Source organism: Danio aesculapii, chromosome 17, assembly GCF_903798145.1.
Source record: "Danio aesculapii chromosome 17, fDanAes4.1, whole genome shotgun sequence".
In the NCBI taxonomy this organism is placed as follows: Eukaryota; Metazoa; Chordata; class Actinopteri; order Cypriniformes; family Danionidae; genus Danio; species Danio aesculapii.
Genome location: NC_079451.1, coordinates 16732478 through 16756528, shown reverse-complemented (window position 1 = coordinate 16756528; position 24051 = coordinate 16732478). Strand labels below are relative to the sequence as shown.

At 34.6% G+C, this 24051-nt stretch overlaps 1 long non-coding RNA gene across 1 annotated transcript; it reads left to right on the top strand.

Annotated features, from left to right (window-relative positions):
* Window positions 1–665: 665 nt before the first annotated feature.
* Window positions 666–2308, top strand: LOC130244831 (uncharacterized). Its single transcript, XR_008839260.1, has 4 exons — window positions 666–789; window positions 1243–1335; window positions 1454–1548; window positions 1929–2308. It is a non-coding gene; the product is annotated as an uncharacterized LOC130244831 (long non-coding RNA).
* The last annotated feature ends 21743 nt before the right edge of the window (window positions 2309–24051 follow it).

Sequence of the window (24051 nt, the reverse complement as noted above, 5' to 3'; positions counted from 1 at the left end):
ATTATATATATATTTTTAAAGTGTAATAAAATTCAGAGTATTGGTTACCATTTTTAGCCATCACGTCACTACTATAGCTTACAAATAAACAATTTTAATGGATTTACAGATGGGCATATAGTACTTTTAGTGCAGGTCCTTGCACAGTTTGGAACTGTTTGGTAAATGAATCCAAAAACTGTAATCTTCAGCTGAACTATCCCTAAAGTGCTTCATATATTCAACGGTTCATATCTGGGACTAATGTTTGAAGATCTTCTGTGAGCACAGAAGGTCAGGTCATGTCTCACTGTGACAGAGGCCGCATGCGAGCGCTCCGCTCACTAAATATCTCATCTTTTCTCATCTCTGAGATAAGGGAGAACTGAGCGTAATTATGTGGTGCTGTCAGGCCTGAGAGGAATCTCGAGCAAAAGCCCCACACTGTAAAAAATGAATCTTGAGGCTTGTAATTTTCATTAAAAAAATTAATGTGGTCATTAAAAATAATGAGCATATTTTCTTTAAAAAATTGATATTCTGGATTTATTATAAAATATTAAGAAGATTTCGCTAATATAACTAAGATTTAAATTTTACTTATTTTTTTAAGCAAACTAGTGCAATTACTAAGCTTAATTTGAGAAACCAGTTAAGCTAATAAAACTGAGGAAAGATGGCTTCACGTTTATTTTAAGAAAATTCACTCAATTATGTGGATTTGATTGAGATGTTTGCATTTGAATCTCAACAACGGCAGTGATCAGACGACATTTTGAAGGAGCAGATCAACAGCGAGCATGTTAAGAGGTAAGCATTAACAGTTTATCATTTTATTGTCTTAAATAACCTAAGCTCTTTCAGGAAAGACACATGCTGTTCAAGCTTGTTCAGGAGCTTAGTTTTTGCCATATGATGTATATAGGGATACACGGGTAGTTTTAACCACCCATTCCTATTTGAAATTGATTTGCTTCAATGTTCATTCTGAATTATATAATGAAGTTGAACAAATTATTTGCATTGTAATATTTAACAGCAATGATCAGGCAACAGTTAAGCAGATGAACAACAGTGAGCTTGTTAAGTGGTAAATCTAAGCTAAGCTAAGCTAAGTTAGCTAGCTATTCAATGGGGTTTATGTACAGCTAGTGCTTTTCCATTTCATAAGGTTCCTTTTACAGCATTGCTGATGTAATGTAATGAACTGTTTATATATAATACTGTACATAAATACTAATATTTGTTTGCTTCATTTTTCAGTTTAATGAAGAAAACTTTCGCAGTGTTTTCCCACTAAAGAGGAGCAGTTTATTGAGGCAGATTTTGATAAAGAGAATGGGTGCCATACATCAGGTATTTTTAATAATGTTATTTGTGTATTATTATTATTATTATTATTATTATTATTATTATTATTATTATTATTATTATTATTATTATTATTACTAATTTCTACACTTTTTTGCATCAGACCTCACATTAAATCAGGGATGAAACGAGAGATGTCGTCCTCTGTTGCTGGTCTATCTGTATGAATAAGAGGAAGATCTCATCCAGGAGTGCAATGTAAGTGTCTCAAACTGTTTCAGATATTTATGATCTTCCGAAAACTGCATTTTATATTTTTGCATGCTTACAAAAAAATATATAGCTCAAGCATTACACTGTTGAATGCACTATTCCTTGTATAAACATGGTTTGTTTTTATAAATGTCTGTACACTAGTATACATTTAAACACCCTGTCCATTATAAGTCAAAATACTTGTGTATTTGTGTCAGTCAGCAACATCTACTCAAACATTATGAAGAATTACTGTTCACAGATATAAAAAGAAATGGTTTATTTCATTAATATATTTCCTTAATGTGTTTTAGTAAACCTTAAACATTTGAAATGTACAACTGCATAATTTCAATATAATAAACGTAATGTTTATTTTACAGTGTGGGAATGCACAGAGAATTGCTGTCTGTCAGAGGGATGACCAACCATGAGGACTTCTGCATTGTCTTGGAGGATAAGTGAGTCATGGCTAGCCTGGAAAATCTAGAATCGCTGAACTGGATTTATACAAATATTCCACAAATTAAAATCACTTACAAAGAAACGAATAATAAGTTTGCAATACACAAATTCTGTCAAATATTGTCTAAAATGTGACTATTCCTACAAAGGAAAGTTGACAGGTCAGTTTTTTCCATGACATGGATAAAGGAATTTTTATCAGAGATTAGCATTGCTGTAAATTTTATATAGATTTGTTTAACATATTGTACCATTTTGTTATCAGTGTAACATGTAATAAAATGATATTTGGCCTAAATGTATTGTGTATGTATTTCATTATACATTATATATTTTACATTTTATGAATGAGTAATTTTCAGTAATTAATTTGAGTAAATGGTGATTTATTTGCATATATTATAAAAGCACATTCCACTAATAATATTAAAATCATCATCTATCACTTAAAAAAACTAGTAATTTTCACATGATTCTTTCAAGTGGTTTTTGTTAAAAAAACTAAATAAGAGTAAATGGTGGTGGATTAGCTTAAATTATAAAAGCACATTCCGCTAATAATATTAAAATCTTCATTTATCACTCAAAACATTTAGTAATTTTCACATGATTCATTCAAGTGGTTTTTGCTAAAAAAATCAAGTCTTGAAATTTACTTAAAAATAATACGTGCAATAGTGTTACCACAATTTTTTTTTGTAAATAGCACATAAGATTTTTTACAGTGCAAGTGCTGATTTAGTGCACAAGGAAAGAGGAGAGATGTGACAGTGGCAGAGCCGAAGAAAAGAGAGAGAAAGAGATAACATTCTCCAATCATTAAATCATCCCCCTCTGCTATCTGCACATGAGTGTCACTCAGAGGGAAAAAATAAAGAGGTGCAAATGAAATATTAATGTGTTCCTTATTTTTGAGATTTACATTAATCTCTCTCTCTCGTGGAAGGGGCTGTGAGGTTTGAAATCTTTTTTTCTTCTTCTCGCTGTTGATGTTGAGTACTCATCTAATGAGATTCTCCAACACCCTTGATATGCTTCGCCTTTTCTCTAGCTTTTAAACTCCTAAATCTCTATAAAGCACAGAAATGAGAAGAAAAGGTTGATGCAAGCAGCCGCACTGTAGAATGTCTCACGCCTGCACCTTTGGCATGCTTTCAAACAGAAACCTCAAGCATTGAATCCGATTCCCGCTGAGAGGCAGGCGGAGAATCGAGAGAAGTCAGGTGAAGCTGTGTCGGATGCTGTCAGCCGGTTCTATATATGAAAAGATGGATGTGTGCCCATAATTACACCCCTATATGAGCTGATGTCACTTCATGCTAGGTGCTGAACATTTGTGGACTGCTAAAAATGCTTTTAGACATATGGAATATAATTATTCTCTATAGTCGGGTGACTCAGTACTAAAGGATGACATTTGCATTTGTTAAAATGAAAGATCATATCATATCATTTTAGCAAGAATCACCAGTAAACCACGTTTGATAGTAAAATGAAAAATGTTTCAGTGTATGATGTACAGTATGAATCATTATTGTCTTCTGAATTTGACACTTTTACTTCGCTTCAGGGATATTGTTAACTGTACTTGCACATAATGTATTAATCAATAAAAGACCCTCCAAGTGTACTTATTTACACTGTTAAAAAACTTGCTGCCTTAATTTTTTTAGTTGATTCAAGTTAACTTTTCTAGTCATCTCAACTTACATCAATTAAACTGCCTTTCACAATTTTGTAACTTAACAAACTGAATCAAAAACTGATTAACTTATTAAAATAAGATAAAGTAACATCCAAATATTTGTTGACTTGACTATTTGTCATTACATGTTTTGAGCAGACTTTCCTCTTACACTGTAAAACCCAACAGTCAATTTTATTAAATGAAATGAGTGTAGTTAACTCAAAATTTACTCAAGGTTAATTCTACTCATATGAAAAAAGTTTTGAACTCTGTGTTGAGGGTAATGAGTTAAATACCTCATTACTTCAACTTAAATGGAGTAAGTTCACAGTACTCATAGAGATTAATTCTTTTAGCTCAAATGGTTCGCAATCGGTTTCCTTAAACGGTGCCTTCATTTATTGGATTTTACTGTGCTCAAATTGCTTCATTTACTCAAATGGATTAAGTTCACAGTACTCATTAGGATCAGTTTTTGAACTTAAGTTGTTTGCTGCAATCGGTTTCCTCAAATGGTTTGTTACCTTAATGTATTGGGTTTTACAGTGTAGGTTAACACATACAAATAAAAAAGTCCACTTTACAATGCCAAACTGAAAGAATCACCGTAAAAAAGTATCATTTAAAATCATGTTCATTAATAAGAGATCATAATAAAAAATAATTAAACACAAATTAATTTAAAAGAAAAGACTTAAATTGCACATTACTGTAACTGCAGCATGGTGTTCAATAACAAGCTAAAAGCAATGATTAAACATATTAAATTGCAACTTCATTATTACAAATTAGCAATTACATACTGTATTTATTGAAATATGCGAGATATATACAGATCTTTCAACAGATTTGGTTACTGTACATATTTTTACCTCTTAAAGTCAAGTGCTATCATGGGGTTTCTACCTAAATTTTGCTTACCCAAACTAAAATGCTTTCCAAATCCACATGCAGAGGTTTGGTATAATTTTAATGAAAACCCTTTGAATTTTTATAAAACACTGTGTTCCTGTTTTGGGTGGTCTAGGTTGCTGTTAATAATTTTGTTGGTTCTTGCACATGTCAGTAATCATAGGAAAAAAAGAAGGATGTCTCTATCATAATCTATGCAAAAGTTGTTCTATTCAAACTGACGAGAGAACAGAACCACTTATGGGGGTATTGGTATTGCACATTTAAAATTTAAGGAATGGGGAAGAAAATGACATCATAGACCCGGTACAGGGTTCAACAGTTTAGGAGGTTAAAATGAGGTATGTGGTATTACCATGCATGGTAAGCAAAAGTATAAAATGGTTAAATGTAGTTATAAATTCATTTATTAATTTTCTTTTTAGCTTAGTCCCTTTATTAATCAGGGGTCGCAACAGTGGAGCAGCGAAACATTTAATATATATAACAATAGAAAAGTTAATCGACCAAAATAATATCCAGTAATATTACCCTACATTTTAGAGTTTTAAATAGAATATTTAGCATCATTTGCATGATTTATGTAATTCTTTGAAAGTTATGAGACAAGTATTGTTTAGTGTTTTCCATATTTTAGACATACAAGTAAGAATGAGTGTGTACATATTTAAAAAAAAATAGATATATTTGTTATTAGTTTATTTATTTAATTATTTATTCATTCATTTTCTTTTCAGCTATCAATTTAGCCTACTTAATTCACCTATACCACATGTCTTTAGACTTGTGGGGGAAACCGGAGCACCTGGAGGAAACCCAATTAAACACGAGGAGAACATGCAAACTCCATACAGAAATGCCAACTGACCCAGCTGAGGCTCGAACCAGCGACCTTCTTGCTGTGAGGCGACCACCCACTGCACAGCTGCACCGCCCTAAATGTAGTTATAAATAGATTTATGTGAAGAGGTCAGATGCTAATGTGCCATCTGAAAAATTCTTCTAAAATTAGCTTTTTGCTTATGATCCTGTGTGTAGGTTCAGTAATTACATGTTTATGGTAAATATTACGTTCTTTTCATTGCCTTTAAAGTAAAATGATTGAACATAAATACAGGAGGCTGAGAAAAATGCTTATTTTAGAAAAGAAAAAAAAAAATCAGACAGCACTGTGTTTGAAATGTGCTACAGACCATTCCAATGTGGTGATGTCACTGGCCCATGAACATTTACTGCTTGTTATCAAACTATTTCAAAACTGTAACAAGTGGCAATTCAATCATAACTTAATGTTAAAACAGCTGTCATAACATTATTTATCAATATGTGGCTCTCTTTGGATTCTCAGAAGCTACTGAAATGAAAAATGAAAAACAGGAAATACATTGGGACCACTATTTACATCCCTCAAAATGGTCTCTAGAAATAGACATGCCTTGCTAGAGGTTTTTGCATCTGAGCTCTTTATGTGTGCTTTTGGAGTACTGTACTCTTATTTTAGAAAATTACTAATATTAAACTTTATCACAGTCTACTGTTTGTCCATTTTCCCTATCAGATGGTTCATGTACTCATTAATGTCATTCCCTTATTATTAGCATCCTCTGAAGTGAGTTTTACTCTCTCAACTTTTCAGGCAGACCTAGGTTATGTTTATTATGTGGTCATTTTAAATGCAATAAACTTATAAAGACACTTCATAAACCCCTTCTGATTCATATCTATAAAAAACAGAATCCAGAGCTGACTAAGTTGTATCTTTTATTATTTTTGAAGAATGGATGAGAACAGCTGTGGTCTTTCTTCTTTCTCTCTGATGTCTGATGGATGCACTTGATGCTGCTAGAACCGCAAACACTCAACATACATGAAGAGAAAACCCACAGATGTGGTGAAACTTCAAAACAAGGCACATCTGTGGTTTCTCACTGCCTCTGCTAAATGGCATTCGCCAAAGTAAACCTTAATCGGTTTCATGATAAGAGGCCACTTCCGTATCATTCAAAAATAAGATTTTAATTGTCAGGCTTTGATGAAAAGAAAAATGTTGTTTCCGGTACACACCGCATATTGCTTCTATCTCATTTGACCATTTCAAAAGATTTTAATGTTAGTCAGACAGATAAAGTGGAGATGAAGCACCAAGCTAATAAAAAAACCTGCTTTCTATTCCATGCCATCTATGTTAACCTTTCAAATAGATAAAGTATACTTTATGAATACAGTTCTGGGTATCTCAAAAAATACAGCAGTGTACTGTAACTGGTTGGTTATCAGACAAACTTTTGGATAGTTTAGGATACCAGATAAAATGCATATCTTCTTAACAGATCTGCTGAAGAGAAAGCATCCTATTTACCAGGGTTGTGAACTTAAGTCAATATTGTGGTAAACAGAGTTATGTGTTATTTCTATCATAAGAATGACCTGAGGTAAACGAACAGGAATTGATTATTATTTGTATCCCTTTAGGTACTTAGTAACTAAAAATCTATTCTAACTCTCTATGGTGAAATAGTGAACGTTCATGAGAAAAGCAATGTCCAGTTTTTTCAAACTGATAATTTAAAATAATTAGTTTTTTTTTATGTGAATAACTATTTACTTATTTGGACAGGTTTAAGTTTACTTCAAATAATCCTGTAAAAGAAATATATCATTTATAGAGGAGCTGAATATTTTTTTAGACCAGTGATTCTCAATAATGCTCTTCACTACCCCCCGCTATGCACATTTTGTATGTCTCTCTTATGGCCCATTTCCACTGAGTTATACGGTACTGTATGGTTCGGTTTGGTACGGTTTTATGGTCGTTTCCACTGTCAAAAGGCGTACCGAACCGTACCGTACCACTTTTTCGGCACCCTTTTGAAAGGGTGCCAAACACAAGAAAGGGTACCAAAAGGCGGAGCTAGACGCGCAACTGAACTATTGGTTTACAGAGATACATCACTCACTTACGCAACAAGCCAGAATGAAAAAAAAATCCCGCCATGTTTGAAATACACAGCAAGAGATTACAGCGGAATGATATATACATATAATAACGAGCCATGGTCGACCCGGGCTCAAACAAACCTTGTTTTCATCTTGATGAACAGCTGCAATGTCAAAAAGAAGAGCAGATTTACCCTGTGCTTCGTAGTTTAAATCTGAAATAACGAACTTCTTGAGCTGATGATAATAACGTGCGCTTGATTATTGATGTGCTTTTGAAACCCGATCCTGTCAGAAGCTGACAAACGCGAGAGTGAAGTGCGAAAATACAAAGCAGAAGCCGGAAAAAAAGGAGCACATTATTTTTTCAGCAAACATGAACAAACTGCCATGTTTAACTATTATTATCATCACCTTTTGGACTATTATAAACTCAAAGATGGAATTGCTCTCTAACAGAGGCTACATGTGCTGCTGAATATTACAGACACAGATGAGAGGTCTGCTCTGACTGCGGGCTATATTTCCTGTTGTTTTTGAAACTAAATAAGTACTAAATGTATGCTGTGTGTATTTTTTTCTGTAATTGATAACATATCGGAGACTGTAAGGTTCTGTATGTGTTCATATATGTTCATTTATTTATTTATGTTATATAATTACGTTACAGTAGGCTGTTTCGCACTGTCATTGATCTGCAGTTATAATCAACTCATGTTTATTGAAAAGTTAGTAATAAACATTTCTACACAAGTATTTATGTGTATAAAGCATCTGTTTTGTGAGAAGAGCTTCTCATATGATATGTGAGCGACCTGTACAGCTTTACTGTAGACATTTTCTTGAGCTAGAATGACGTTGACTGAAACTTTTCTGTCATACACCACGCACACCAAAAGGGTACCCTTGCTAGTGGAAACACAAGCCTGATAAAGGTGACCCGTACTGAGGCGAACCGTACCGTACTGCACCAGTCAGTGGAAACGAGCCATTACCGCTTCCATTAAACTATAAGTGGACCATAAGTGCTCTGTGAAGTGGACATCACAAGATATTCTGCCATGATTCCATTTAGAAAGTTTGTTCAATTCAAAGGGTAATGTGCACAAGATATCTATGCTAATCACGTGATTTCCTCTGATTTAGACCACTTTTATTATACTTCACAAAGTTTGTTAAAGTTTGAAGGCTAGTTCATTCATTGTGATTGAGTGGCGTCTATGCAGCGCCACTGACTCGATCCAAGACCTGTGAAGAGATGATCCCAAGGTTTCCATAATCCTGGACTAAGCCGTATGCTGAGCAGCTGCTGTGGTGGTCATGGAAGAGTGGAGAGCATGAGATGGATTCCTGTGACACTTCGGGGACAGACGAGTCTCGCTGACGTCCAGCTTCTCCAGCGCCTAGACTGCAGCTCTGCACAAGACGTTTGGCCAGAGGAGAAATGGTCGTGCCCAACTGAGCCTGGTTTCTCTCAAGGTTTTTAAATCTTCACTTTCGCCAATTGGTGAAGTATTTTCCTCGCCACTGACTTGCATGGTTCGGGATCTGTAGAGCTGTGCATCGATGGATTTGCTCTTATGTTTGGACTCTCACAAGTGATTATTAAACCACACTGAACTGAGCTAAACTGAACTGAACTTAAACACTAAAAACTGAACTACACTGTTTCAATTTACTGTGATCTTCTATGTGAAGCTGCTATGACACAATCTACATTGTAGAAGCACTATACAAATAAAGGTGAATTGAACTGAATTGAATTGATTGCATGGAAACTAGAAAGTTATTCAACTTTATTCAAAATATGTTACTTAACCTTTTCCCCTGTAGTTACCTCATATAACCCAGTACATTCTTAGGTAATTAGAAAAAGTGTCAGCACACATACTGCAAAAATAAGTGCAACCAACAAACCATATTACTTTGATTGCACCCTATCGACCTACTCAACCAGCACTCTCCAGCCTCTGGCACCTAGACTGCAGCTCTGCACAAGACGTTTGGCCAGAGGAGAAATGGCCATGCCCAACTGATCCTGGTTTCTCTCAAGGTTTTTTTCACCTTCACTTTCGTCAATTGGTGAAGTTTTGTTTCTCGCCACTGTCACCACTGGGTTGCTTGGTTGGGGCTTGTGGAGCTGCACATCGATGGATTTGCTCTTCAGTGTTTAGACTTTCAGCAGTGAAATTTAAACCACACTGAACTGAGCTAAACTGAACTTCAACTCTGAAAACTGAACTGATACAGTTTTAATACTAGAACTTCTAAGATGCGTTGACACAATCTAAGTGCTATAGAAATAAACATGAATTGAATTGAATTTTTGTTTGACTATAAGAAGCTTTGCAGTTACATGTCTGCTAACTCTTATTAGCAGACTTTGGTTAGGGTTATTAGAATAAGTCGATGTGTACTTGTAAAGCTACTTACACTTGTTTGATTGGTTTGGGACTGATGGATCTGCGCATTGTTGGATTTGCTTTTTAGTGTTTGGGCTTGCAGCAGTGATATTAACGTTACACTGAACCAAACTAAACTGTGAATACTGAATTGAAGCATTTTCAATTTACGAGAACTTCAACTATGTTAGGCTGCTTTGACACAATCTACATTGTAAAAGCGCTATAGAAAAGAAGGTCAATAAAACTGAACTTACAGTCAGTTCAATATTTGGTGATGCACCATCAAAACAAAATGTTAGTGGATAATAAATAGACACTACTAATACACTAATAACAGCTAGTTGACATGTAGTTTTAACTGCATTAGAAAAGGGATAAAGTACATTTAGGCGGTTGCTACAATAAAACTTGACAGATTTCCAGGAAAAGTGGTAGGCTGAGGGTTTTTATTTTGCCTAGATGTACTTCATCCCACTTATTATATGGCTACTTGCTAAAAAACAACAATTAGACACAAAACATTGTTCTGAGCCATAGTAGTATATTAATTATTTAATCAAACACGAAGCTGACAGAAACAAATATGGCTAACCTACATCACAAAATGGCTCCAAACAGTCAATAGCAATGGTGTGACAGACAGGCATGTAAATATGGACGTAAACATATTTACTGATGGGCAAAATGATTCGAAGTACCCAAATGAGCCTGTGTTATTAGATTTAATGGTTGTTATCTAGGAAAAACATACCATAGAATGAAATGACTGACCAATCAGGATCAAGTTTTCCAGGGGTCCATTTAATAATTCTAGTTAACAGAATGTCTAAAAAGGACCCTCAACATAAAGTGTTTACAAGTGTTTGTGTTTGTTTGAAGACACAGTAAACATTACAATGAAAATGCAAATTAGGATTTCCTCTCAGTAAACCACAAGTTAAAAACAGCACCTTCAGAACACAACAAATGTACATTTTCAGCCATAAAACCCCTCACTTGAAAACCTAAAAGTCTCTTAGGGTTCATCCCAAAAGCACAAGCTCGGCGTTTTATTGTGCCATCCTCTGGGTGAGCTAAAGAGGAAGAGCAAGAAAAATTGATCCAGAATAGAGCCTAAGGAAATTGTCTCATCTCTCTGATACTACTTTACTTTCAGCCTCTCCGTATTTTTCTTTCATTCTCTTTTTCGCTCATTATGCAGTCTGAGCTACAGGGCTCTATAATCCTTGAAGGTTTAGCAGCGCAGTCATGTGATTGGTTAGACATTACATCAGGATGATGTAATACTCGGAGGACTGGCTAGTGTGTCAGACACAGTGAGAAAAGCAGAGACGAGGAGGAGAGAGCAGCCGCCTGCAGCACACTGAAAGAGAGAGGGCGAGAGAAGGTAATCCCAAACCACACAACAGCGCTTTAGAGAACCGAGCGGAGAGCACAACTCGCTTTCGTGAGCTCTGACTGAACGCTGGAGATAAGCAGGAGCACTCGCTGCAACAGCCGGCTGGTGCCAAACGCTCTCTGGTGTCGCGTTTCTGTTTATGTAGTTATTAAATGCGTTAAATAGAAAGAGTGTGGATGTGCTCACATGTTTGGCTTTTGGGAGGGAATGGAGGGAGAGAGAGAGGGATACGATATCCAGAATGCAGAATAACTTGTAGTTTAGATAATTTCAAAACAGAAAAAATAAAGGTTTAAATGACTTTGATTCATGACCTCGATTTTTCATTGGACATGAAGTGGAGTACTTGACATGTTTAATGTACATGCACACATATTTCACCCCAAACATTGTCCTTACACCCCTGTACTAGTCAAAAATATTGTAATTGTCCTTAGATCATTTTTAAAATTGAAATATTTTTGTGAATAAATTTGTTACACAGCTCTTGACATGCATGTCAGTTAATAGTTATCACTGAATATGTTTACATGGACACCAATAATTCGATTTTCATACAATTAAGACAATACTCTGAATAAGAGTCTACCATGTAAACAGCAATTTTTGATTAATTTAATCCGATTAAGGTCATAATCGAAGTAAACAGAAATCAAATTAAGACATGTGGAGTATGCCGATCTTAATCGAATTATTGAAGTGCAGTACATATATGTAAACACCTTAATCAAACTATTACCGTCGTGTAAAATTTTCAGCCTGATCTCACAAAAAAAACTATAAAAGTATTTTACGTTTTGTCAGTTTAGTGGCTAATTCAAAACAACACTCTTCCAGCATGAATTGTTCCTGAATGAAAGTGAAAGTGCCGAACTACAGTTAAAGTCGACAAATGAAAAATGAAACATCTGAAATTACATAAAACTCCGGAGGAAATGTGAATAACGTGGTGACGCGATGACGTTAATCGAATTATGTGCTGTAACATGTAAAATAGGATCATGAAACGCAGCAGGCACACAACATCATAAGATGTTATTATTAGGTTAGATTTAGGTTGTGATGTCAGGTGACCTAAATGTCTAGCCAGCATCTAAGGACAACATTATTTTGACGTCCAATAACGATGTCAAATGATGTTGATATTTGGTTGATTTTAGGTTTTGTTGGAAAGTGACCAAAATCCAACATCTGATAGATGTGATAGTGATAACATCCACACACTGTCAAGGTGTAACATGATTAGACGTTGATATTCGATTGAATTTAGGTTGGACGTTGGACATTGACATCGGCCTGACGTTGGGTTCTGACGTCAACCCGATTTTCATTTCCAAACAAAATCCAACGTTGGGGTATATTGGTGTACAACGTCAATATGATGTCATGTTGACGTCCTGCAGTGAAAGGAACATTAAAAAGCAACTCATATAAACACTTTAATCATATTATTGTCTTATTCAGATTAAGGCAAATAATTTTATTACTGATCTCCACATAAACGTAATCATTGTCAACCAAAAAGCAAATAATAATAATAATAATAATAATAATACAATCAGCAGGGTTGCATTTACTTGTTCAAAAAGACAAACATTTTCATTCATTATTCATTCATTTTCCTTCGGATTAGTCCCTTATTTATTAGGGGTCGCTCCAGTGGAATGAACCGCTAACGATTCCTGCATATGTTTTATGCAGCGGATGCCCTTCCAGCTGCAACCCAGTACTGGGAAAAGCAATATTTTGAAGCAAATGTTTTGTACTACATTTAAAAATATATATATATTACTTAATTTTAGCTGAAATAAATTACATTAATATGTTAATTCACTATCAAAATTGACAGTAAATGTATTTCAGATTAATGTTTTTATATTTCTATATTTAAAAATATAATCTTAGTTGAAATTTGCACCTACCTTGGAGCCTGTAAAGTCAACATTAATGACATGGGAGTTCTCTTTTAAGCATTGAGGCTATTTATTTTGCTACCCTAATTATATGGTTGAGCTAATTGCATGGTTAGTTGCATTTTATTTTTCTGCATTTAGACCTGCGACCCATTTTTAGGTCACGGCTCACCAGTTGAGAACCACTGAGTTAATACACACTGACATAATTCATTATAGGAGCCATGATGATCTATGAAAATCACATTCACATCTCCACTGCATATGCAAATACTTACAACCACCATGTGCATGTCACAACAGCTGTCGAGTATATTGAGAAAGTAGACAAAAAATGTTAAAAAAATGAATATTTCAAGACTAAGAAAGATTTGTTATTAGTTGTCAGAACCGACAAATGACACAAAAATTATTACAATCTTACTAATTGGGCCCCAGACTGATTGTAATTGGGCTGTATTAAAATATGCAAAGCTGCTGTTAACTCTCAAACCAATATTAGTCCTTGGGGTACATTGAATGAAATATCACTTTAAACCTCATATCTGTCCAATTTTCATAATGAATTATTTCTTAAATATTCAAAGAAGACACACAGCCACAGGTTCCCTGTTTCTGGCACACAAAACCAAAAGGCCCACGAGCATTTACTGTTGATGATGATGGCTGAACATGTGCATAAATTGAGACTGTCTAGAGAAAAACACCTTAAGGCTGCATTAGAGACAACACAAAGTGGCATTACTCCCTAAAAGCATCCAGCGAAACACAGCGCGTCTGCTAAATTTCTCTATTAAACTCCACATTGTTAAATGAGGACAAAAGACTTGTAGAAATGCTGCATTTGAAGACCAATTTGTATATTTTAAACATTATTAATTGAGTAAGCTCTTCTGCAAATGAGAACACACACACACAACACAATGTTCATCTTAATATAACACTGTGCTGCTGATTTGAATAATGTTACGTGATTTAATGGTGATTTATTTTTATTTTTTGCCGAAAAACTCATTTGCTCTGCACATCTTTTTTTTTTTTGTGGCCAGTCGCTGATGGATATCAAGTGGCGAATGTTCATACGATGTTCATTTATCAGGGACGGCTTGCTGAAGTGTAAAAGCTATTTGCAGTTGTGTTGCTTCCTCCTCAGGCTGTTATACAATGGAGTTCTCTTGTGGCCCGGGTCGAGAGTGACAGCCCAAGTCTGACGGAACAAAAAAGTACCGAAATGACAACTTGATAAAAGCGAAATGACTTTCCGTCTGTGTTTTGCCGAGAGCAAGGTAAAAGGCGCGGGGTGGCTGGGTGCAGAGAGCATGAATAAAAGAGTGATGGGCGGCGGAGAGATCTGTCAGCCGAAGAGTGTGATGTCTACGCGCTGATGCCTGTGTTTGTCTGGGTCAGGGTTACGTTGACGCTGCGGACCGAATTTGGTGAGTGAGTGTGTGTGCGTTCTGTGTGCGTATGAGATTTGTGGAGGGGTGGGGGGGTTAGTGGGTTCAAAAAGGCTGAGCAGTTCTGTTGCATGTCCATGTTTTTCTTCCCCTCACTTGCAGCTGCTTCACCTCATCAAGACCAAAGAAAATAATAAAAATGACCTGAAGTAGATGGGTCACTTTTTAAACCTCTAGTATGATACAAAAAGCATTGGTAGTAGCACAAATCAGACAAAAAAAAAGTTTTTAAGTATTTTACATATTTTAAATTAGTGTGTTCTTGTTTAAAATGGTTTGATTTGGAGTGTAGCATGATGAAATCCTGATCTCCCTGAACTTGGCGTGAAAAAGTATTTTTGCCCAAATTTCAAAAGAGACAATACCAACAACAATTACTGTACAATGCTAATAATATTAATATAAGTTATGTTTATTGTATGTTATTATGTACTACAACTATGCATCTCCCACTTAAATGCAGTTTCTGCATGAAATGACTTCTCTGTTTGCTTTTGAATGCACTATTGGTAAGGTTTAGGTCATTGGTTCGCCATCTCGGGAATGTGTACAATAAGGGTGTTTATCTGAACCGTACAGCAAAACATACCGTAAGTAACACATTTCAGATTCATAAAAATGTATACAGCACCCTTTACTGGATTTGTCACCTGAAATTTGCTATGAAATGTACTGTGAGCAATGTATTTTACAATTTGAGTCTTGGCCTGAATACCATTTTGATGGTCCAAAATCTATATATATATATAATATTTTATGACAATAAACAAATGTACTCATTCAGCAGATGCTTTTATTCTAAGCGACCTACAATACAAGTTAGGATAAAGGAAGCACATATACAAGCATATATATGTATAAATGTTAAAAAATGTAAAAAAAAAAATTTATATATAAAAATTAACATATATATATGCCCCCTGATTTATTAGCCCCCCCTGTTAATTTTTTCCCCTTATTTCTGTTTAACGGAGAGAAGATTTTTTTCAACACATTTCTAAACATAATAGTTTTAAAAACTCATTTCTAATAACTGATTTATTTTATCTCTGCCATGATGACAGTAAATATTATTTTACTAGATATTTTTCAAGACACTTCTATATAGCTTAAAGTGACATTTAAAGGCTTAACTAGATTAATTAAGATAACTATGCGGGTTAGGGTAATTAGGAAAGTTATTGTATAATGATGGTTTGTTCTGTAGACTATCAAAAAAAAATTAGAGGCTAATAATTTTGTCCTTAAAATGTTTTTTTTTAAAAGTAAAAACTGCTTTTATTCTAGCCGAAATAAAGGAAATAAGACTTTCTCCAGAAGAAAAATATTATATATTATTAGATTATATTATCAGACATACCGTAAAAATTTCCTTGCTCTGTTAAACATCATTTGGGAAATATTTAAATAAGAAAAAAATAAATTCAAAGAGGGTCTAATAATTCTGACTTTAACTATATATATATATATACAGTATATATATATATATATATATATATATATATATATATATATATATATATATATATATATATAAACTATAACTATAATTCTGTAATTGTCATCAGTAGTTTGCAGACTTAAACAAAATAATACATTTTACTAAGACATAACTATAAATCATAAATCCACACAGACTGGGGATTGTCAAGTAGTAGCTTAATTGTTTTTCATGGCCATGAACATCTTCTATGAGATGAATGTATGCACAAAGAGAATTAGCAATTCAACAGAATGAGTTGAAGTTAAAGTTCTTGGCTATTGAACTAAAGGTCTGCAGTTTAACTGATTGCAAAGTGGAAAGATTAATCATGCTACTTTTGCATATTGGTGCTTCATGATCCACTGATGATAGATGTTTTTCTTTTTTCTTCTAAAGAAAATCTATGTCAGTGTAGACCAGAAATGATTTTTAATAAAAGTCAGTGACCAGTATTTGGACACAATAAAATGTATAGTGAGCAATGTATTTTACAATTTGAGTCCTGGGCTGAACTATGTACTATTTTGATGGTCCAAAATCTACAGTATATTCAGATAAGTTCAAAGTATAATCACATGAACTCTGACTGCTAATAAATAATAAGAATAAAGCACATTCACAACCTCATATAGGACATTTTTAGGTTCACTTTTTAAGGCAGGAAGAATTCTCATTGACTGTCAGCATTTGTACCATGCATCAGGTGGAAAACAGAAGTTTTGAAAATAATTCCAACTACAGCTATCTATCTATCTATCTGTCTGTCTGTCTGTCTGTCTGTCTGTCTGTCTGTCTGTCTGTCTGTCTGTCTGTCTGTCTGTCTGTCTGTCTGTCTGTCTGTCTGTCTGTCTATCTATCTATCTATCTATCTATCTATCTATCTATCTATATAGTTGAAGTGAGAATTATGAACCCCCCCTCCCTGAATTAAACATATTAGTTTTAATAACTCATTTCTAATAACTTATTTATTTTATCTTTGCCATGATAACAGTAAATAATATTTTACTAGATATTTTTCAAGACACTTATATACTAGGTTAATTAGGTTAACTACGCTGGTTAGAGTAATTAGGCAAGTTATTGTATAACGTTCTGTAGACTATCAAAAAATAAATAAAATTATAGCTTAAAGGGGCTAATAATTTTGACCTTAAAATGGGTTTAAAAAAAAATTAAAACTGCTTTTATTCTAGCCAAAATAAAACAAATAAGACTTTCTTCAGAAGTAAAAATATTATCAGACAAACTGTGAAAATGCCATTGCTCTGTTAAACTATTTTAAAATATTTTAAAAATAAAAAAAAAAATAAAACTTAAGATCTTAAGTTTTGAATAAAATCCGCACATGGAAATAAGTTTCACTTTCATTTGAAAGTATTTTATTGTATGGGAAGAAAGGGATTGTGTAGTGATACAGAAGAGGTTCTAATCCAGAATAATATAATATTATACTAAATTTATGAATGCACTTTATAATAAAGAATTAAACCAAGAGGCATTTCATGATACACATAAAAGAGTGCCCAAAATGTACTATTTATATAAAATCATTTTTATTACATGGGAAGACATTTAGTGTGGCATGTGGAGAGGAAAAAAGCAAATGAAATAGAAAAAAAAAAGGCAAATAGAAAAATTATTTAATTTAAATTATTTAAAATTTAAATTATTCAGATTTTTTTTAAATGAAATAGGGATCATTAAATTTGAGTTTTTTTGGTGCTGTTGTTTGCTTTGAATATGTCATCAAAGACCTCACACTTTGATCGTTTTGATGTTTGAAAACCCTTTTTAGTTTCATACACATTGTTATGCATGACTTGCGTCTTCAAACGCTTTCAGAGCTACTTGTTCTGATCTCAGATAAACACTTACCTCAATACTGTAATTCAGACATTTTGTTCTGTTACTAAGCATAGCACATGATAAGCAGCGGGGAAATACGGGAGCAGCTTGATCTTCACCTTTGCTTATCTGCCACCCAGTTGGATTCAGCAGTTTTTGGCCAATCTCTCTTCATCACCCAAAGCGAGAACAGCTAATCTGGCATGTACGCATATGCAAATATGAAGCGTAACTGTCTGGGTTCTGCTTAATTCCCCATTATTCTACAGACAGAAGTCCAATCAAGTTGACTTTGAAATGGATTGTGGGCGATTAAGCAGGATTTCTGAGTGTGTGGACAGAAACGCTGTGGCCTGTCTCTTCTTCAGCTGCCAGAGGCATCAACCAGCACCGATCCAGGTAATTAATTCTCTGACAAGCATCACTGATTTGCTAAATCAGTGAGAATGGCATGCGCTGATCAAAAGAGAAACAAGAGGAGAGATGTTTGAACACAGAGACTCAGAGATGTCAGTCATTCGGCCCTCACAACTGGCCCTGAGCCGCAGCGGCGGATTCAAGAACGTGAGCAGAATATACATTTAAGCCAAGCATACATCATATATGCCGACTGATACACATAGCTGATGCAAAGCAGTGCATGCTTCGCTTCAAAGACACATTCAAACGTACATGCACATAGATTACATTGATTCCAGGACATTTATAATGCACATTCAGATAAATATTCATTCACGGGCACAAACTGGGTTTGTTAATATGATAACGTGCCTTATATACAGTGAATTATGGAGAGAAAAAGAGACCACTTGACAGTTCTGGGTTTCTTTGAATTTACTGTATTCATTTTGTATGGGTCTGAGTAAAAAGTTAATGTGTTTTATTTTATAATGGTCTAAGAATATAAGAACATTTCTTTAAAGTTTCTTATAAAAATGTCATCATTTAGAGCTTTTTTTGTTTTCATTTGTTGCAATTGTTTAACTCTTCTGAAATTAAACATTGGTGTTGTGTTATCTAAAAAAATTAATATAAACAACGGAAAAATTAAGAGGAACTATTTTATGAAACAAATAAATGTACTCATTTAGCAGATGCTTTTATCCAAAGTGACTTACAGTACAAGTAAGTATAAAAGAAGCACTTCAAATCATCTGAGAGTAGCATTTTCATGCTATGACAAATCTAAGTTGTATATACAGTTGAAGTCAGAATTATTAGCCCCCTGAATTATTAGCCCACCTGTTTATTTTTTTCCCAACACATTTCTACACATAGTAGTTTTAATAACTCATTTCAAATAAATAATTTATTTTATCTTTGCCATGATGACAGTAAATAATGTTTTACTAGATATTTTCAAGGCACTTCTATACAGCTTAAAGTTACATTTAAAGGCTTAACTAGGTTAATTAGGTTAACTAGGCAGGTTATTGTATAATGATGGTTTGTTCTGTAGACTATTGAAAAAATATATAGCTTAAAGGGGCTAATCATTTTGACCTTAAAATGGATTTTAAAAACTTAAAAAACGCTTTTATTTCAGCCAAAATAAAACAAATAAGACATTTTCCAGAAGAAAAAATATTGTCAGACATACTGTAAAAGTTTTCTTCATCTGTTAAACATCATTTGGGAAATATTTAAAAAAAGAAAGAAAATTCAAAGGCGGGCTAATAATTCTGACTTCAACTGTACTATTACATATGAATAGCTTAGATGCAAAAACCTCTAAATACCGTCTGGAATTTCCTCTAAAATTAGCATATGCAAGCTCCTTTGTGTATGTTTAGTAATATCACTTTTATGACAAACAAGGGTGTAGAATTGGCATGGACAGAGGAGACGTGTCCCCACCAATATCCACCAATTACTGAAATGTCCAATAATTTAATCGGCTTCAAAATAAAATAATGCTGCATCAACCCTTAGTAACCTACACATACACATAGTCAAGTTCGCTAAGAGTTCACCATAATACTATTAACCAAAGTTGTGCAATTAATCGAAATTTGGTTTCGATTTTGGCCTCCATGATTATGAAAAACAATAATCGGTATAAAATATTTAAAATGTGTCACACACCTCTCTAAATTTCTCTACATTCATACCTCCCCAAAGCCTGACTGCAGTAAAATCATGTAAATTGACTTTTTCAGCATGGGACGTGATTGTTATTTGTATTATTGAGTGTTTATTTTATATCATTAGGTATTTTATTCATGCTTTTAAAAGCGTGAAACATAATTTGTGCTGTTTATTGCATGCACTCTAGGGATGTATGTCCCCACCAATGTCAAGAGCAAATCTACACCCTTGATGGCAAAGAATAAGTCCTTTTCCTAGTCTTTAAAGTGAAATATCTCAACATAAACAAATAAGGGTGAGGCTGAGGTTTTTGCATCTGAACTCATCATATATTACTATTAACTCTAACTGTAATTGTCATCAGTAGTTTGCAGACAGAAACAAAAGAAATACATTTTACTAAAACATAACTATAAATCTTAAATCCACACAGACTGGGAATTGTCAAGTAGTAGCTTATTTTTTCCATAGCCATTCTTTGAGATGAATGTATGCACAAGGAGAATTAGCAATTCAACAGAATGAGTTGAAGTTAAAGTTCTTGGCTATTGAACTAAAGGTCTGCAGTTTAACTGATTGCAAAGTGGAAAGATTAATCATGCTACTTTTGCATATAGAATATTAGTGCTTCATGATCCACAGATTTTTTTCTTTTTCCTTCTCAAGAAAATCTATGTCAGTGTAGACCAGAAATGATTTTTAATAAAAGTCAGTGACCAGTATTTGGACACTTAAAGCATGCTTAAAAATGTATAAAAGACACTTGACTACATAACAACATTTCTGTCATGAACACTCTCAGGATTTAGTATGGTAATGGATATTTATAGGGCAATGTTGATGTGTTTTGTCTTGGCGTTATAAATCTGCTATGCTGCTGCTGCTTTGATTATTATGGTAAAGCAAGTATTGAGACCTGTTACTGCTATATACACAGACATTCATTCGTTCATTCATCTTTTCGGCTTACTCCCTTTATAAATCAGGGGTCGCCACAATGAACTGGCAAATTATCCAGCATATGTTTTACACTGTGGATGCCCTTCCAGCCCCAACCCAACACTGGGAAACACCCATACACTCTTGCATTCACAAATATACACTACAGCCAATTTTATAGTGATTAGAGATTAGAGATATTTTATAGTGTAATAACATTTCACAATTCTACAATTTTGGTGAGCAAGATTGTCTTTTTTTAAAACATTTAAAACTCCTACTGACCCCAAACTTTTGTCTGGTAGTGTATGTACTGTAGGTAGGCATTTTAGCCATTTTAGATTTAGTCATTTTAGTTTCCTAAGTTAATATACACAAATTTAAAAACACAAACGTAATGTTAATGACTCATGTTTGAAATAAATAAAACAAATTTAAAAATAAATAAGTAAATATTAACGTTTTTGGGTCATCCCCCTTAATATCATGCTAAATTGCCATGAGAACAGTTGGATACAAATAGCGAATTCAGCTTTGGGAAAATGCCATTTTATTGTTACTATTATTTTTAAAGATAACACTTTGATATTTATTGGTGTTCTGCAATGCAGTAAAATTCATATATTTTTATATGTAGCTTAAGAATCCAGATATCATCCACTGTGAGTAACTTCATGGAAAGGCATCACTCATTTCCCGCTGAGTGTGCCAATCATTTGATGCAGTGTGTGCTGAATTGAACACTATTGATCTTTAAATAAATGGATTGGATTGCAGTGTAACAGCTCTGGCTCAGTGGCTGCGCTGTCTGGCGCTACAAAGCAGTGAATTCGGGAGCTGCTGAAAGTATCTGGCACGTCTCTTGATTAACTGGCTTGTGTTTCGGCTCTTTTCCTTGGCCATTATCAGCCCTCAGCCTCTGCCAACGTGGCTCAGGGCATCCGCTTTTAAAAGAACTTGCCAGATCAAACTGGCATGTCACAGAACATTAGGCCTGACATTATTTCAGCCCGCTGACTTGCTGTCTCTCAGGTCAACTTAGTGGTCTTTACTGGCTTGGATGTTCATTGGTTGCCATGGCTGAAAAATCTCACAGTGAAGGAGTGCGACTGAAAAAAAAAAATGAACTGAAGTGGATCAGTGGACAAAGCTGGTGTCTTTACATTGCATGACTCCAACATGAAAACATCAGATAATGACTCTTGCCAAGGTTCCCTCTGGACCAACCTTTGTAATCCAGGCTCCACGTAAATCACAAAAGCAGAGAGACTCCCAAATGTCTTCAGAGAGAGAAGAAAAAGTTTATAAAAATGCATAGGAAAAAAGCATTGGGGATTCCAAGTCTGCAAAAGAAAGGCTTGCACTGCAATAATATGATATGTAGGTTAATTATGGATGAGTTGTAGGCTCTGATCATATCTCCCGTGTGTTCTAAAGGAACGATGAACTGGATTTATTTTCTTGTCTGGAGAAACATGCTGATGGGCATTCAAAAATACATATACATTGTGCTTCAGCTGTAAAGTTTTGATGCTAACTCTGTGAGCAGCAGACGCCATCTATAAAAGTCTGAAAAAGAAATCTAGAATTTAATTGTGCACAAAACAAAACCACATGCCTGATTTTGTAGGCCTATATGCTTTCATAAAGGCACCCTGTGCACATATAGCAGTTAGTTCTGGTCCTCAAATTTTATTGGCTGTGTGGTGTTTCAAGAGCGCTGGTATATATGGTCCAAAAAACAACTGGGGCTTTTCAGTGGTTTCACTAAATCACTCTTATCTCGTGTAGGTGGCGACAAGTCTTTATGAGTTTGTCGTCAGAATCACAGATTTCTTATTCATTTTAAATTGATGAGTGGGGCGGGGGAACATCTGTGTTTACCATACACTAGTCTGGAGTCCCAAGGAGGAGCTCCAGAAGAATAAAAGGAGTCACTAAGGCCCAATCCTATTCAACCCCTTAGCCCTTCCCTTTACCACTCGTTTTGCGCATTCACATGAAGGGGTAGGGGTGTCCCAATTCTCTTTAGCTTAAAGGCGTAGGGCTAAGGGAAGGGCTAGACCCCTTCAAACTGAGATTTTTCAATACCACACTCGAAACCAAGGGTAAGAAAATTTCCCAGAATACAACGGCAACATGGCTGCACATGGAAGTCAGGAGATCCACAAATTAGTATTTTTTGTCATTATTTCAAATTTTTACAACAAAAAGCATATGTTTTAATACATTCATAACCATGTTTGTGTTTTATCGTAATGCTTTAAAACAAAAGGCAAAAATAAAAAAACTACCTATAATCCCTAATAATCCCTAATCACTCCTGTATAGCAGTCCCACAACACTGTCTGTCGATGAAACTCGAATACCCTGTCAGAAAAGTCTTTTTACAGTGTCTGCTATAATGTTAATGTTGTTTTCGTGTGATTACATAGATGAATGTAACCACTTTAATGCACAGTACAGTTATGATCTAATTGCCACATTACATCGTTATGATAACATGATATATGCCTTCAGTGATTTCCTGAAGATAAATACCCAAAAATAATGCAACTGGAATAACTACAGCAGTCACGATCCTCTGATCTCATATAAAGCAAGAGATCGCGATGACATACTGTATGATGACGTGTGCAGGTTTTGTAGTGGTGTCCCATTTCTTAGTGGTAAATTTTGAAGCCCTTTACACTCTGTTTCAAGGGCCAATAGGAAAAGGAAGGAAAAAAAAATAGATTGGGATTGGGATTGGGCCTAAAAGTGGATGCATGTTATGTTATAGTTCATGTTCACCAGATTCCACCTCCTGCTTTGCACAACTGCTCTGTGGCAGATTTAGGCATAGGCAATATGGGCAATCGTCCAGGGCACCATTTTGCAAGGGATGGTCCTCACCAACCACAGAACTTAATTACAAAAGCATTTTTATGAATTAACCAGAAATTTAACAAAATAAAAATAACACTTTAACAT